This window comes from Aotus nancymaae, unplaced genomic scaffold (assembly GCF_030222135.1).
Source record: "Aotus nancymaae isolate 86718 unplaced genomic scaffold, 86718_ANA_hifiasm-v0.15.2.pri h1tg000064l_1, whole genome shotgun sequence".
Taxonomy (NCBI): domain Eukaryota; kingdom Metazoa; phylum Chordata; class Mammalia; order Primates; family Aotidae; genus Aotus; species Aotus nancymaae.
This window is the reverse complement of record NW_026988479.1, coordinates 14,184,729-14,199,434: the sequence shown is the minus strand read 5'-3', so window position 1 is coordinate 14,199,434 and position 14,706 is coordinate 14,184,729. Positions and strand designations below refer to the sequence as shown.

Sequence of the window (14,706 nt, the reverse complement as noted above, 5' to 3'; positions counted from 1 at the left end):
AACCTCTTGTTGCCTGAGTCAGCCTGTTGTGTGCACCAATATGTGGAGTAATAAAGACGCTTTTGAGAAAAACCACATTCAACTTGTCATCCTCCTCCAGCTCAGGCGATGCAGTAATCCTTTCCCCAGAAAAGTCCCCAAAATTCTCTGGTCCAGAAACATTCCTATACTGGTGTGTCTCATTTCCAGTGTGTCTCATTTTTAACTGGAGGGAGAGTTTGTCTACCTGAGTAATACCTCTTCTTTCAACCTTTTCATGAAAGCATCCACGTAAGCTGGGCATGATGTATAATGTGTGTGTAGGTCTGAGAGTGAGGTAATTGTTTGGAATGTTAAGTAAGGATATAAAGCAGAATCCCCTGTGTGAGTTTGTAAGTACCCACACGTGTGTGATTTAACTGCCCAGCTTCTAGCACAATGTCTGTGTAGCCAATGGGCATAGAAAAGAGTAGTACTAATAATAGCTAAGATAATAGCTAAGGCTGGGTGCGGTGGCTCCCGCCAGTAACCGCAGCACTTTGGGAGGCCAAGGTGGGTGGATCACCTGAGGTCAGGAGTTCAAGACCAGCCTGACCAACATGGTGAAACCTTGTCTCTACTAAATACAAAAAATTAGCCAGGCGTGGTGGCGCATGCCTGTAATCCCAGCTATTTGGGAGGCTGAGCAGGAGAATCACTTGAACCTGGGAGGCAGAGGTTGCAGTGAGCTGAGATTGCACCACTGCACTCCAGCCTGGGCCACAAGAGCGAAACTCTGTCTCAAAAAATAAGAAATAAAAAAATAGCTAAGATATATATTCAGAACTTCCTGTGTGCCAGGCACTAGGCTGAATGCTTTACTTGTTATTATCTCATTTAATCTCCATAACAATGGTTGAGGTAAGTACTAATATCATCTCCATTTTACAGATGAGAAAGCTAGTCTCTAAGGCTGGTTAGAGTTGAGTGACTTGCTTAGCTAGTGAGAGGCAGTGAGCACTTGGCCCTGTCTGATTTCAAAGTTGTCTTAACTGCTACAGAATTCCAAATTCAGGATCTCTGCGGACAATTATATTGGCTTCAATTTTCTAATGTTCTGAGACAGGCTGCACAGCAATCTTTATTCTCCATGTCTCCCAGAGCTCTGGCGCGTGGGAACCTTTGTTAGAGACAGTGTCAGCAGAGAGAAGGGTTCTCCCATCATTGGCTTGCTCACCAAGGACTGTGCTGCTGTGGTCAGTTACAGCACTCACCATGCTCAGGATTTTCTTACAGCAGATACCATCCATCCCTTCTGCACTCCCTGGCCGAGGAAACAGCATTGGCTCTTGTGTCAGGGTACGTGTAGATTGGACCAGGAATGGGGGTCCACATAGGCTGTCCTACAACAGCTCTGCAATGGCTTGGTTTATAGGACTCTTCCAGGTTGGGCAGGGGCGAGGGGGGTGGTGGTCAAGATTACAATGAACATTCTAGTTGTATAAGGCCCTTCTTGCATTGCTATAAAGAAATACCTGAGATTGGGTAACTTTAAAGGAAGAGATTTAATTGGCTCACTGTTCTGCAGGTTGTACAAGCATGGCACTGGCATCTGCTCAGCTTCCGGGGAGGCCTCAGGCAGCTTTTACTCATGGAGGAAGGTGAGGCAGGAACAGGCACGCCACATGGCAAAAGCAAGAGCAAGGTGGAGGGAGGTGCTACACACTTAAACACTCAGATCTTGTGAGAACTCACTCACTATGGTGAGGACAGCACCAAGCCCTGGGAGATCTGCCCCCATGACCCAAACACTGCCACCAGGCCCCACCTCCAACACAGGGGATTACATTGTAACATGAGATTTAGGTGGGGACAAATATCCAAACTATGTCACCAGACAACCTGGCTCGGCCCAAATTTGGAATATAGAGTGAATTCCTCTTGGCCAGTCAGACATATTGGTGTGATGCAGATGACAACAGTGAGAGAACAAGTGGCCCATGAGAGGGAGAGTCACCTCCTTTACATCTGATGTCTCTCTTTATATCAACCCTTTATCATGGGGCTAAGTAAATCTGAACTGCTCTGTATAATAAAGGGGTGAGGAATTTGGAAGCTTGAGGGAGAATTCAGAAGAGGGAAATGTAAACTGGTTGAATGTGTGTGGTGCAAGGGAAAGAGGAGGTAAAAAGTGATCCATGGAGGCAATACGGGCCGGGAGAGGGACTTGAGGGGAGAGGACTGCTCCTATGGGCTTTCAAGTTGTTTGCTTGGGGAGTGTGGTATTACCCTCCTCCATCATCCCTATGATACCTTTGGTAAATTCTGCATTTCACACTCATACTTTTGTAGGTATGAATTCTTGGTAGAAAAATGGAGGAGGGGGAGGGGACAGCTGATATATACTCCATCTTCCTCAGCCTGATTTCTTTTTTGTTTTTTTTTTTTTGAGATGGAGTGTCACTCTTGTTGCCCAGGCTGGAGTGCCATGGCGAGATCTCAGCTCACTGCAACCTCTGCCTCCCGGGCTCAAGCAATTTTCCTACCTCAGCCTCCTGAGTAGCTAGCATTACAGGCATGCCTCACCATACCCGGCTAATTTTGTATTTTTAGTAGAGACAGGGTTTCTCCAGTTGGTTGGGCTGGTCTTGAACTCCCAACCTCAAGTGATCCACCCACCTCGGCCTCCCAAAGTGCTAGGATTACAGGTGTGAGCCACTGTGCCTAGCCTTCCAGCCTGACTTCTTTCTTTCTTTTTTTTTTTTTTTTTTTTTTTTTTTTTTTTTTTTTTGAGACGGAGCCTCGCTTTGTCGCCCAGGCTGGAGTGCAATGGCATTATCTCGGCTCACTGCAACCTCCGCCTCCCAGGTTCAAGCGATTCTCCTGCCTCAGCCTCCCAAGTAGCTGTGACTACAGGCATGTGCCACCATGCCTGGCTAATATTTGTATTTTTAGTAGAGACAGGGTTTCACCATGTTGGCCAGGCTGGTCTCGAACTCCTGATCTTGTGTTTCACTCGCTTCAGCCTCCAAAGTGCTGGGATTACAAGTGTCAGCCACCATGCCCAGTCCAGCCTGATTTCTTTAGGGTCTCTTAGAGTTTTCAAGGCTACTCTATATGTGTATGTTGGCATGTCTGATTATACATATCTAGTTGTATAATTATGTAAATAATATACCTGTAGCAATGTGCATATCTTTGTGTGAGAGTGTTCATGTAAGTGAATGCAGAATGTTTTAATTTATATGTATAAACATGTCTTGTGTGTTGTATGAGTCTGAATGTGTAAGTTGTGTTCATGCATGTAAGTGTGTATGCCAGGGCTGTGGCAAACTGTATTTTGTTTGCCATTCCACATGTTCTCTTTACAACAGGCTATTAATACTCCTCTCAATGAGAGGTGGGTTCTCTTTCTCCTTGAATGTGGACTGATCTTTGTGACTCACTCAACCAATAGAGTACAGCAGAAGTGATGCTATGGGACTTCTGAGGCTAGATCATAAAAATACCACATACTTTTATGCCATGTTCTCTTGGGATGCTCATTCTTGGAAACCAGCCACCAAGCTGTGAGGGGGCCAAGCAGCTATTTGGAGAGGCCACTTGTCAGTGTCCTAGCTGATAGCACCAGCTAAGGTTCCAACCGGCAGCCATTGTCAATTGCCAGCCATGAGGGCGAGCATCTTGCTGTAGTTGGGCCACCCTAGCTGACAGTGTATGGAACAGAGTCAACTCTTCCCTGCTAAGGTTTATCCAAACTGCTAAATAAATTATTGTTGTTTTAAGTTACCAAGTTAGGGATGCTTTGTTATGCAGCAGTAGATAACTGGGACAGGGCTGTGGCTGTGTCTGCCCTGTGTACGGATTCCTGTGATTCTGTGCTTTTGTGGGTGTCTGCAGGCAGTGCATTGGTGTCAGGTGTCTGTGTACATTAATAGGTGTGTGATTGAAGGTGCTTCTGGAGACAGAGTCATGGTTCTTGGGGCTTCGCTTTGGCCTCAGTGGGAAGCTGTTTGGTGAGAACACTTTGAAATCTTGTCTGTCTTCTGGGTCTCTTCTTTTGAGCGTTTTTCCTTTGAACCAGAAAGGCTTGTTTAGCTGAGAGCAAATACAGCTTAAATTTACTGACCTTCTTCTGGTCCAAGTCCCTTGGAGCTGCCAAAGCCTTCCAGCAGGTGGGAGGCTGCCATCCAGAACCCTCCACATCCCTTTGACAGGGGCTGGAAATGCTTCCTCCTGCCCCCTCCCCCCGACCACCACTTTTTAGCTTCTGAGGTTTTCAGAAATAAGCCAGAGACAGAGAAAAGCATAGTTACTGTAGTCCTTGAAGCCCCTTGGGGTGGAGAGATCTAGAATTCTTGACTGTCGTGAAGAAGCTGCTCAGGTGCTGCTTGGGTCCTACAGTAGAGAACATCTGGTCTCTGCCCTGCCTTGGCCGTGGCAACCCACTCCATCTGAGTGCAGCCCAGGAAGTGGAGAAATCTGGTTCGAGAGCAGTTCCTCTTGATTTCCCCTGGAATGCCCCTTAGCTTCCTGCTTCTTCTATGTTGGCTGCTTGACTTAGCTTTTCTGGGAATGCTGAGTGCTCTGGCTTCACACCCCTGCCCTTGTACTGCCTCTCAGGACCTTGCAAGCACTGTTGTACAATGCAGCTTTTTTTTTTTTTTTTTTTGAGACCGAGTTTCATGCTTCTTGCCCAGGTTGGAGTACAATGGCGTGATCTTGGCCCACTGCAACCTCTGCCTCCTGGGTTCAAGAGATTTGCCTGCCTTAGCCTCCTGAGTGGCTGGGATTACAGGCGTGTGCCACCACGCCTGGCTAATTCTTGTATTTTTAGTAGAGACAGGGTTTCTCCATGTTGGTCAGGGGCTGGTCTCGAACTCCTGACCTCAGGTGATCTGCCCACCTCAGCCTCCCAAAGTGCTGGGATTATAGGCATGAGCTACTGCACCTAGCCCTTTAATATTTCTGTTAAATGGTGCTTGCCAGGCTGTTTTGCTCTGTTTACATTTCTGTGTCTCTCATTTGACCCTGAGCTCTTCAAGAGTAAGAACCAGTAGGACTGTTTCACAGTTGTATCCCCACAGCCAATGGCTGGCATGTAGCTTGGTGTTCATGTTCAAGTGAATAAAATGTCTGCAGTCCAGAAGGGACTCCTGGCAGCAGGATCTGAGGTGTGTTCTGAAAGCTGGGTGGACAAAGAGGAAGGGGCAGAGGGGAGGAAGCAGGTCAATACAGTCCTGAGACAGAGTGAGGGCTCCTGCTCCCCACTCAACATTCGAGGCCCATCTAGAGAGAGCAGGGAGCCAATTCCTGATGCCAGGAATGCTTTCACGCAACAGGGTATGAGGCTTGTGGGAGATTAATTGAGAAAGGCTGATCAGAGGAGAAATGATCTACTCAACACATTCTGCTTGTTGAGGAAGGCCAAATTGATCTTATAAATCTCTGCCTAGCCAGGGCTCTGGGGGTGGGTGCTGTGGTTTCCTTTGATTTGATTGATGGTGGCTGGGTTGAAGGTGATTCCTCAGGCTCTCCACCCTTCCAAGCCTTCCTTTGCTCTTCTGGGGAGTGGAAGAGGGAATCTAGAAACTCTCCAACAGAACTGCAAGAGGGAGATGGTTTTTAGCCTGCTGTTTAGTTATTTAAAAGGATTTTTTTTTGAAGGTTCTCAGGTCTTTATTTTCTCTCTCAAATTTTAGGAATTGACTTATTTAATTAACCCATCAGCCTCTCATGGCAAATATTTGAGAAAACAAATTTATATTCAAATTCTCATTTTCAGTAAGAAAGAGGTTGCAGCTCAGTGCACCATGAAGTTGAGACAGAGATGGAGATGCTCAGCCCCACCTCTCTGGAACGGGAAAGATGACTGGGGAGGGAATACAGGTCAGCGTGGGGACAGGGGTCATGGTGGGCATGGGGTGGGTTGTCTTTCCACCTCCTCACATTATGCTAACAGGGACGCAGACACATTCAGATGCCTTTGCAGAAAGAGATGCCAGAGGCTCTTGAAGTCAGAAAGGGGAGGTGTGAAGAAATCTCACATCTCAGTCCCACACAAGGCAGCTGTCTCAGGCTTTACAAGCCATGAGAGATATATCAGAGCCCTGGGCACTGTCCCTGCATGCAGCCTGAGAGTAGCTCCCTCCTTTTCCACCTGAGTTCTTCCTCCTCCAGATCACAGCAGTGACCACAGCTCCAATGACCACAGCTCCAAAGACAACCAGGTCAGCAATGATGCCCATGATGGGGATGGTGGGCTGGGAAGACGGCTCCCATCTCAGGGTGAGGGGCTCGGGCAGTCCCTTGTGCTGCACATGGCAGGTGTATCTCTGCTCTTCTCCAGAAGGCACCACCACAGCTGCCCACTTCTGGAAGTTTCCATCCCCTGCTGGCCTGGTCTCCACAAGCTCGGTGTCCTGAGTTTGGTCCTCCCCATCCCGCTGCCAGGTCAGTGTGATCTCTGCAGGGTAGAAGCCCAGGGCCCAGCACCTCAGGGTGGCCTCACGGTCAGAAACAGGGTGATGGGTCACATATGTCTTTGGGGGGGTCTGCATGCTGCAGTGTCTCCTTCCCTTTGGCCAGGTATCTGTGGAGCCACTTCAGGCATGTGCCCTCCAGGTACGTCCTGAGCTCCTCCGCCTCGTGGGCAGCCTCCAACTTGCCCTGGGTGATTTGAGCAGTCATGTCAGCCTCTGTCCAAGAGCGCAGGTCCTCATTCAGGGCAATGTAATCCTTGCCATCAAAGGCATGTTGGTAATACCCGTGCAGGAGGTGCCCATCAGGCCCCAGGTCGCAGCCATTGGTCATCTGGAGAGTGTGAGACCCGGCCTCGCTCTGGTTGTGGTAGCGGAGCAGGGTCCCCAGGTTCCCTCGGTGAGTCTGTGCGTTGGCCTTGAGGGTCAGTGTTTCCCGGTCCCAATACTCTGGCCCCTCCTGCTCCATCCATGGCCCCTGCAGCTCCCCTCTCCCACTCGGGGCATCACCCCACAGGTCTTGGTCAGGGCCAGAGCCAGGGCCCCCGAGAGCAGCAGGAGGAGGGTTTTTGGGGCGCCATGATCCCATCCTTGGTGTCTGGGGAGAATCTGGAATTTTCTTTTTTTTTTTGAGACAGAGACTCACTGTCGCCCAGGTTGGAGTGCAGTGGCATGATCTCGGCTCACTGCAACCTCTGCCTCCCAGGTTCAAGCAATTCTCCCTGTGTCAGCCTTCCAAGTAGCTGGAATTACAGGTGCCCGCCACTATGGCTCGCTAATTTTTGTATTTTATTTATTTATTTATTTTTGAGACGCGGTCTTGTTCTGTTGCCAGGCTGGAGTGCAGTGGCGTGATCTCGGCTCACTATGACCTCTGACTCCCCAGTTCAAGCGATTCGCCTGCCTCAGCCTCCTGAGTAGCTGGGATTACAGTTGCACACCACCAGCCCCAACTAATTTTTGTATTTTTAGCAGAGATGGGGTTTCACCATGTTGGCCAGGATGGTCTCGATCTCCTGACCTCATGATCCGCTCACCTCAGCCTCCCAAAGTGCTGAGATTACAGGTGTGAGCCACTGTGCCTGGCCTTAATTTTTATATTTTTAGTAGAGATGGGGTTTTGCCATGTTGACCAGGCTGGTCTTGAACTCCTAACCTCAGGTGTTCCACCTGCCTCGGCGTCCCAAAATGCTGGGATTACAGGCATGAGTCATCACGCATGGCCCAAAAGAAAATTTTAAACTTACTTTTGCCCAGTTCCAAGACTTATACAAGAAAACAAAGAGAGGAGACTACCACAATCCCAGCACCCACTGTGATCCCTGGACTTCAAACTTCTCACCTATACAGTGCACCTCCTTGCTTGGGGACCGTGTGAGTAGAGGCTGTCTGCTTAGGTCCAACCCTGCACACTGACTTCAGCAGCTCAACAGGCTTGATTTCAGAGCAAGTTCCTCTGAGAAGGTAGTTCTGTCAGGGTATGTCTTAGTCTGTTGGGACTACTATAACAAAAACCTTAGGCTGTGGAATCTATAAATAGAAATGTACTGCTTACTGTTCTAGAGACCAGGAAATCCAAGATCAAAGTGCCAACAGATTTAGGGGCTGGTAAGAGCTTGCTTTCTGTTTCAAAGATGGTGCCTTGCTACCTTAGTTTCACATGGTGGAAGCGGAGATCCATCGCAGAAGAGGCAAGGCAGCTCCCTTCAACCTGACCACCTTTTAATACTATCACATTGGATATGAGGTTCCACCTTACGAATTTAGGAGAAACACCAACATTCAGACCATGGCAGGGTTTTTCAAGGTTTGGAGACTGGGGCTGGGGTGGGAGTGGGAGGCAGACTATCCCTTTCCTACAACAGACTTGAGCTGGTTAGATCTGTTCCAAGGAGAAAGACAGGCCCTGCTTTGAGCGCTGGCAGCTGTGTTCAGCTGGACTCTTCTCCTGGCCCAAGCATTCATTTATTCATGCTATTATAAGATTTGAGCTTATTCTATTTTTAAGGCTCTTACTTTTGTAGCACTTATTAATACCTTTTTTATAACTTGTGCCAGTCTCAATTATAATTTATATGTTCATTCTGTAATTTATCACTCATGAGACAGGTATTTGTTGAACATTTATTATTTGTCCTCATGGTACTAGGGAGTAACATAAGCTAGAATTATTCTTAGGCCCAGTTCTTCTCACTGGTCTGTGTGTTCCAGGAGAAAAGTGAGCTACTCTCTTTCCAACTCAGGCCCCAGGTGTTTTATCTAGACCCTTCTCATAAACTGGCACTATTCACTGAACTACTGCCCAGGGGCTTGTTCTCCCTTCCCAGACTACTAACCAAGGTTTGCTCAGTGGCTATTAAGTCAGTTTCCCATCTGCTTGAAGTAAACATAATCAAGAGGGTAAATGGAAAAGGCAAAGAACTCCATAGATAGGTTGTTTGCTATTGGGGAATATTGCCATTTGGGGAGGTCACAGCTTGTCTGGATTATCCTTTTCTCCACTCATGAATGACCAGGAATCACTGGTGTGGGGGCTCTGAGGGTAGGAGTGGGGAGCCTTTTTTTTTTTTTTTTTTGAGATAGAGTCTTGCTCGGTCGTCCAAGCTGGAGTGCAGTGGTGCGATCTCAGCTCACTGCAACCTCCACCTCCCAGGTTCAAGCATTTCTCTTGTCTGAACCTCCTGAGTAGCTGGGACTACAGGCACCTGCCACCATGCCCAGCTAATTTTTGTATTTTTAATAGAGATGGGGTTTCACCATGTTGGCCAGGCTGGTCTCAAACTCCTGACCTTGTGATCCACCTGCCCCAGCCTCCCAAAGTGCTGGGATTACAGGCATGAGCCACCGAGCCCGGCAGGGGGCAGCCATTTTACTCATCAGGTTAAGCATGTCTGGGCAAGGGGAAGGTCTAAAGGTGAACAGTGTAAAGAGAACAGGACCTTGGAGGCACCTAAAAGCTTGAACTCCTAGTTCAACGGTAAAGCAGAATTAGAACTGCATTGACACCAGCCTGGGCAACATAGCAACACCCTGTCCGTTAAAAAAAAAAAAAAAAAAAATTAGCGGGACCACGCGCCTGTGGTCCCAGCTACTGGAGGCTGAGGGGAAGGATCCCTTGAGCCTGGGACGTCAAGACCCTGTCTTAAAAAAAAAAAATCAGAACTGCAAGTGACCTTTATTTTATTACATTTTGAGACAGAGTCTCACTTTATCGCCCAGGCTGGAGTGCAGTGGAATGATTTTGGCTCACTGCAACCTCCACCTTGTGGGTTCAAGCGATTCTCCTGCCTCAGCCTCCCAAGTAGCTGGGATTACGGGCGCCCGCTATCACGCCCAACTAATTTTTGTATATTTAGTAGAGACGGAGTTTCACCATGTTGGCCAGGCTGGTCTCGAACTTATGGCCGCAAATAATCTACTCACCTCGGCCTCCGAAAGTGCTGGGATTACAGGTGTGAGCCACCGCTCCCGGCCACCTGATGCTATTTTTAAAATAATTGGTCCTTGTCAAAAATTTACACAATACACAAGTATATAAAGTGAGTGACTTACAGGTGTCCTATTTTGCATGAATTTGCGAGAAATCTTATTGCTCGAGACTCTCGGCTTCTGTCCCAAACTGAATCATAAGAACTTGACTTATTTTTACTCCGCACCCCTCTGATTGCTTTCCTGAAGGTCCTTCCGCTAGAAAGAAATTACGCTGTTGGAAAATCAGAAAGGAAACTTGCAGTTACAGCCTGGAAGCAGAAGCAGGTGTGCAGGTATCTCTTTAGCCCTCTCTTCCCCGGAGGAGGGGCAAGGGGTCAGCCCGTGCAGGACGCTGCGAAGGGCGGTGCTCCCGACTCGGTGCCGGAAGCAGGCGCGGCGCGCTGTTCTGGCGGCCCGCGATTGGGCGAGGCCGCGAGCGGCGTAACAGCCGCCAGCTCACGGGCTCAGATTGTCGCCACCGCGTTTGCGCAGGGGGAGCTGGTCGCCGCCGCGGCCGCCTGGAATTGTGGGGGTTGTGTCTGCCACTCGGCTGCGGGAAGCCGAAGGTAGGGGCGGTGAGGGCCGCCCGGCCCTGGAGCTGGGCGGGGGGCTCAGGGCGCTTCCTGGGCCACCTTCTGCCGGCGGCCTCGGCGCCTTCGCAGCAGTGTTCTCGGGACCGACACATCCTCACTAGTGTCTCCAAAGCGGGTCGTCCATGTGGGCCCGGGGCTCCCTGCCTAAGGCCCACCTTCCTTGCCTTTTGCACATTCACCTCTTTATTGGCAGGAGATGAGGCCATGGAAATTCGAGATTGGCTTTGGCTCCGCATGTTTTTAATGTCCTTCCCTGTTTCATTTTCCCGGCGTCAGTTTCCATATCTGTCCGAAGAAGGGGCGGCTTGGGTGTTGATCTCCGAGACCCGTGTGTCTCCTCCCATGTGGAATTATTGCCACTCTCCTGTCGCTTGTTTTCTTTTGCCCTGGAAGATAGAAAATTTGCATTTAGGCGTTACATACTTTGGTTAGTGTTGTCTCTCGGATTGCTTAGAGGGTTTGTGCTTAAACCTTGGACTCCATCCCCACGGATTTCGGATAAGGTGGTGCGTGGGCAGCTGCAGTGCTTATTACCCCAGGTGGTTCTCATTCAGGTGGTCCCAGAATCCTGGCTTTGAAAAACCGTGCTTCAGAAGTCAGGAGAGAATGCCTTGACATATGAGTCCCTGGAATGAGGTTCTGAGTGGGGAAAGCCAGGAATCAGGAAATGCTAACATCTGTGAGGCCGGGGCTGGGGTTTTCTTTGCACCGGAGGAATTAAAATGCCATTTGATGTCTTTAAAAAATATTTGACGCCCGGCGCGGTGGCTCACGCCTGTAATCCCAGCACTTTGGGAGGCTGAGGCGGTTGGATCACGAGGTCAAGAGATGGAGACCATCCTGGTCAACATGGTGAAACCCCGTCTCTACTAAAAATACAAAAAAAAATTAGCTGGGCATGGTGGCGCGTGCCTGTAATCCCAGCTACTCAGGAGGCTGAGGTAGGAGAATTGCCTGAACCCGGGAGGCGGAGGTTGCGGTGAGCCGACATCGCGCCATTGCACTCCAGCCTGGGTAACAAGAGTGAAACTCCGTCTCACAAAAAAAAAAAAGAAAAAAAAAAAATTTGACAACCTATATATGTAAGATCAGTTTTCTAATTTTTTTTTTTTTTTTTTTTTTGAGACGGAGTTTCGCTCGTTACCCAGGCTGGAGTGCAATGGCGCGATCTCGGCTCACCGCAACCTCCGCCTCCCAGGTTCAGGCAATTCTCCTGCCTCAGCCTCCTGAGTAGCTGGGATTACAGGCGCGCGCCACCATGCCCAGCTAATTTTTTTTTGTATTTTTAGTAGAGACGGGGTTTCACCATGTTGACCAGGATGGTCTCGATCTCTTGACCTCGTGATCCACCCGCCTCGGCCTCCCAAAGTGCTGGGATTACAGGCGTGAGCCACCGCGCCCGGCCAGTTTTCTAATATTTTTAAATGCCTGGCTTCGATTAAAGACCACGTCAATAAACCTAAATAAAACCATAAACTGGTCTGAGAGATGAGGAGGGGGTTAAGTCAACCCACACTAAGTAGATAGGAGGAGAATGAAACTTCTGTATTTGCTAAGAGAAGAAACTGATGTGTTTATAAACATTTTTTTTTGTTTTTTGAGACGGAGTTTCGCTCTTTTTGCCCAGGCTGGAGTGCAATGGTGTGATCTCGGCTCACCGCAACCTCCGCCTCCCAGGTTCAAGCGATTCTTCTGTCTTAGCATCCTGAGTAGCAGAGATTACAGGCATGCGCCACCACGCCCGTCTAATTTTGTATTTTTAGTAGAGACGGGATATCTCCGTGTTAGGCTGGTCTTGAACTCCCGTCCTCAGGTGATCTGCCCGTCTCGGCCTCCCAAAGTGCTGAGATTACAGGCGTGAGCCACTGCTGCGGCCTATAAACAGGTTTTTTTTTTGACATTGTGAAAGATATTTTGTTGTGTGTGTCTTTTCAGCTCTCACCCCATCCAAGTTTTTTTCTTTTCTAATAAAAGTATAGCCAGATTCGGAGATGGGTAGGATTTTGGTGTGAGTCAGAGTGTAACGATATTGGAATTGAAATTGGTACAACATGGGTCAGAACTTGGTCTATGGTTTTAGTTGGGAACGTGGCCCTCGGGTTTTCAAGATGGTGTTGCCACACCAGATTTATTTCACCTTTTTTTTCAGATGTTTAGTGAATTTAATCTGCTCATGATTACGTGTGCTCTTTTGATGAAATTGGCAATAGAAGAGACTTTCTGCTCCCATTTTACAGGTGATAGAAATGTTAGTAAGGACGCGGTAGTCCAGGAATGAAAAGTTCCCACTTCCCCTTCCCTGTCTTCTGAAGGCCAGCTATTACTTCTCTACTGAGGCCACCTGTGAGCCCTGGTGTGTTTCATTGCCAGGAGAAAAGCCTAATTAAGTGAAACTGAAAGGTAACTAAAATGGGTTTTAAAATAACAGGCACGTGGGAACTTAATCCACCAATGAATGTTCTCCTTTAGAGTGGTGTGTGCAGGTGTAGGTGGTAGGAGTTGAGTGTGGCATCGCCTAAGTTACGTGGCTGTTGTCCAAGGCAGTTTTGAAAATCTGCTTCTGGAATTGTTTTCAAGAACTGTTTGAACCATGTGAGAGATCAGTTTCTTATTAAACCATTCTCTCTCTCTCTCTCTGTCTCTCTCTCTCTCTCTCTCTCTCTCTCTCTCTCTCTCTATATATATATATATATATATATATATATGTATTTTTTTTTTTTTTTGAGATGAGGTCTCACTCTGTGGCTCAGGCTGGAGTGCAGTGGCGTAATCATAGCTCACTACAACCGTGAACTCCCGGGTTTAATACTCTCACCAAAGCCTCCTGAGTAGCTGGGACTACAGGGGTGTACCACCTGGCCCAGCTAATTTTGTAATTTTAATTTTTGTAGAGACAGGGTCTCGCTGTGTTGCCCAGGCTGTTTTTGAATTCCTGACCTTAAGCGATTCTCCTGCCTTGGCCCCCTAAAATGTTGAGATTACAGGTGTGAGCCACTGCATACGGCCTACGTATATTTATCCCTGAATGACATGGGTAAGCAACCTTGTCACCTGACTTGTCTTCACATGAGTTAATGGTTCTTTTGAAGTGGAAATAACAGATTTTTGGAGGATGGTGAATGTGAGTTTTAATTCTGAGTCTACCACTTATTGGCCACATAACCTTGGACAAATTACTTCACCTCTGAGGTTCAGTGTATTGCTGCATAAAAGTGGGACTAATACTTATTTTGAAGGGTGGTTAAATGAGGTATACACATGAAAGCTCTTGGGACATAGGAATGCAATAAATGTTTTCACCCTCAAAGAATGAAGATGAGCTATTAATGAGAATATTCAAAAGACCATGATAGTCTCTAAAAGGAAGTTGTACCTTTTTCGAAATAGTTGGATTCTCTTTTTCACATGCGTGCGAATTCATACTCTGACCTGGTCAGACTGCCCCTTGTCTTTCTTCCTTCATTTCTGTCCTTTCCTAAGTGAAGCTCTGCTGCAGAGGCTGTCTGCCAGTCCTTGGAGAAAGCCTCTTTTCAGGAGCGCTAATCTGAACGTTCTTACAACGCTAGTCCCTTGGTTGCTATTCCTAGGGATTTTTCTCCAAGGGCTCTAGCTGGTGCTTGGATCACACTCTGTAGCGCAGACATCTCTAACTCCTGGATTTGGTGTCAGTTTGGAGACCCATCCTTGTGGAGCTAATCTTTTCTCTTTCTGAGTGAGGATGAATATTTTATCCTTCTCTAAGTTGGCCTTTAACTGCAAACGTTAGTCTTCTACAGCACAGAGCCTTGTATTTTAATTATACGTAGTCTAAAGAGGGAATATCCTGCCCTCTTCTTCATTTACTTTCACCAAGGATTTCACTGCTGAGTAGGGGAGTAGGAGAATAGCCTGTTGCCATTCAGAGTGAGGCTTTGGGCAACCCCTGATTCCTAGCATAAGCAATAACTAAGTTTATCTTTGGGACAAAAACCTTGTAAAAGATCCAGGCTGCTCAGACACATGTGGAGAACCTCATGGAATTTTCTTAACTTCTGAGGGTTTTATACTGGGCATTCTTGTGCAAATTTCTACCCAGATTCCAGTAGCAACAGAACTGTGTTCAGCCCAGACTTGGGGTTCCACCAGCTATAAGACAAGTGTGTGGTTCTGCTGGCTGGTCGTGTCTGCCCTCATTCTCCTATTACTCCCCTTGGCTTTGGTATTGA

General features: G+C 47.9%; 1 protein-coding gene and 1 pseudogene across 1 annotated transcript in view; one reads left to right on the top strand and one right to left on the bottom strand.

The window, feature by feature from the left end:
• Window positions 1-5,935: 5,935 nt before the first annotated feature.
• Window positions 5,936-7,438, bottom strand: LOC105732907 (patr class I histocompatibility antigen, A-126 alpha chain-like; annotated as a pseudogene).
• A 2,929-nt stretch (window positions 7,439-10,367) lies between these two features.
• SIL1 (SIL1 nucleotide exchange factor) overlaps window positions 10,368-14,706 on the top strand; it is a 232,707-nt gene continuing 228,368 nt past the window's right edge. Inside the window, exon 1 of the mRNA XM_064366364.1 lies at window positions 10,368-10,474. The gene's annotated coding sequence lies outside the window, so the exon portion shown is untranslated. The remainder of the gene's footprint in view (window positions 10,475-14,706) is intronic.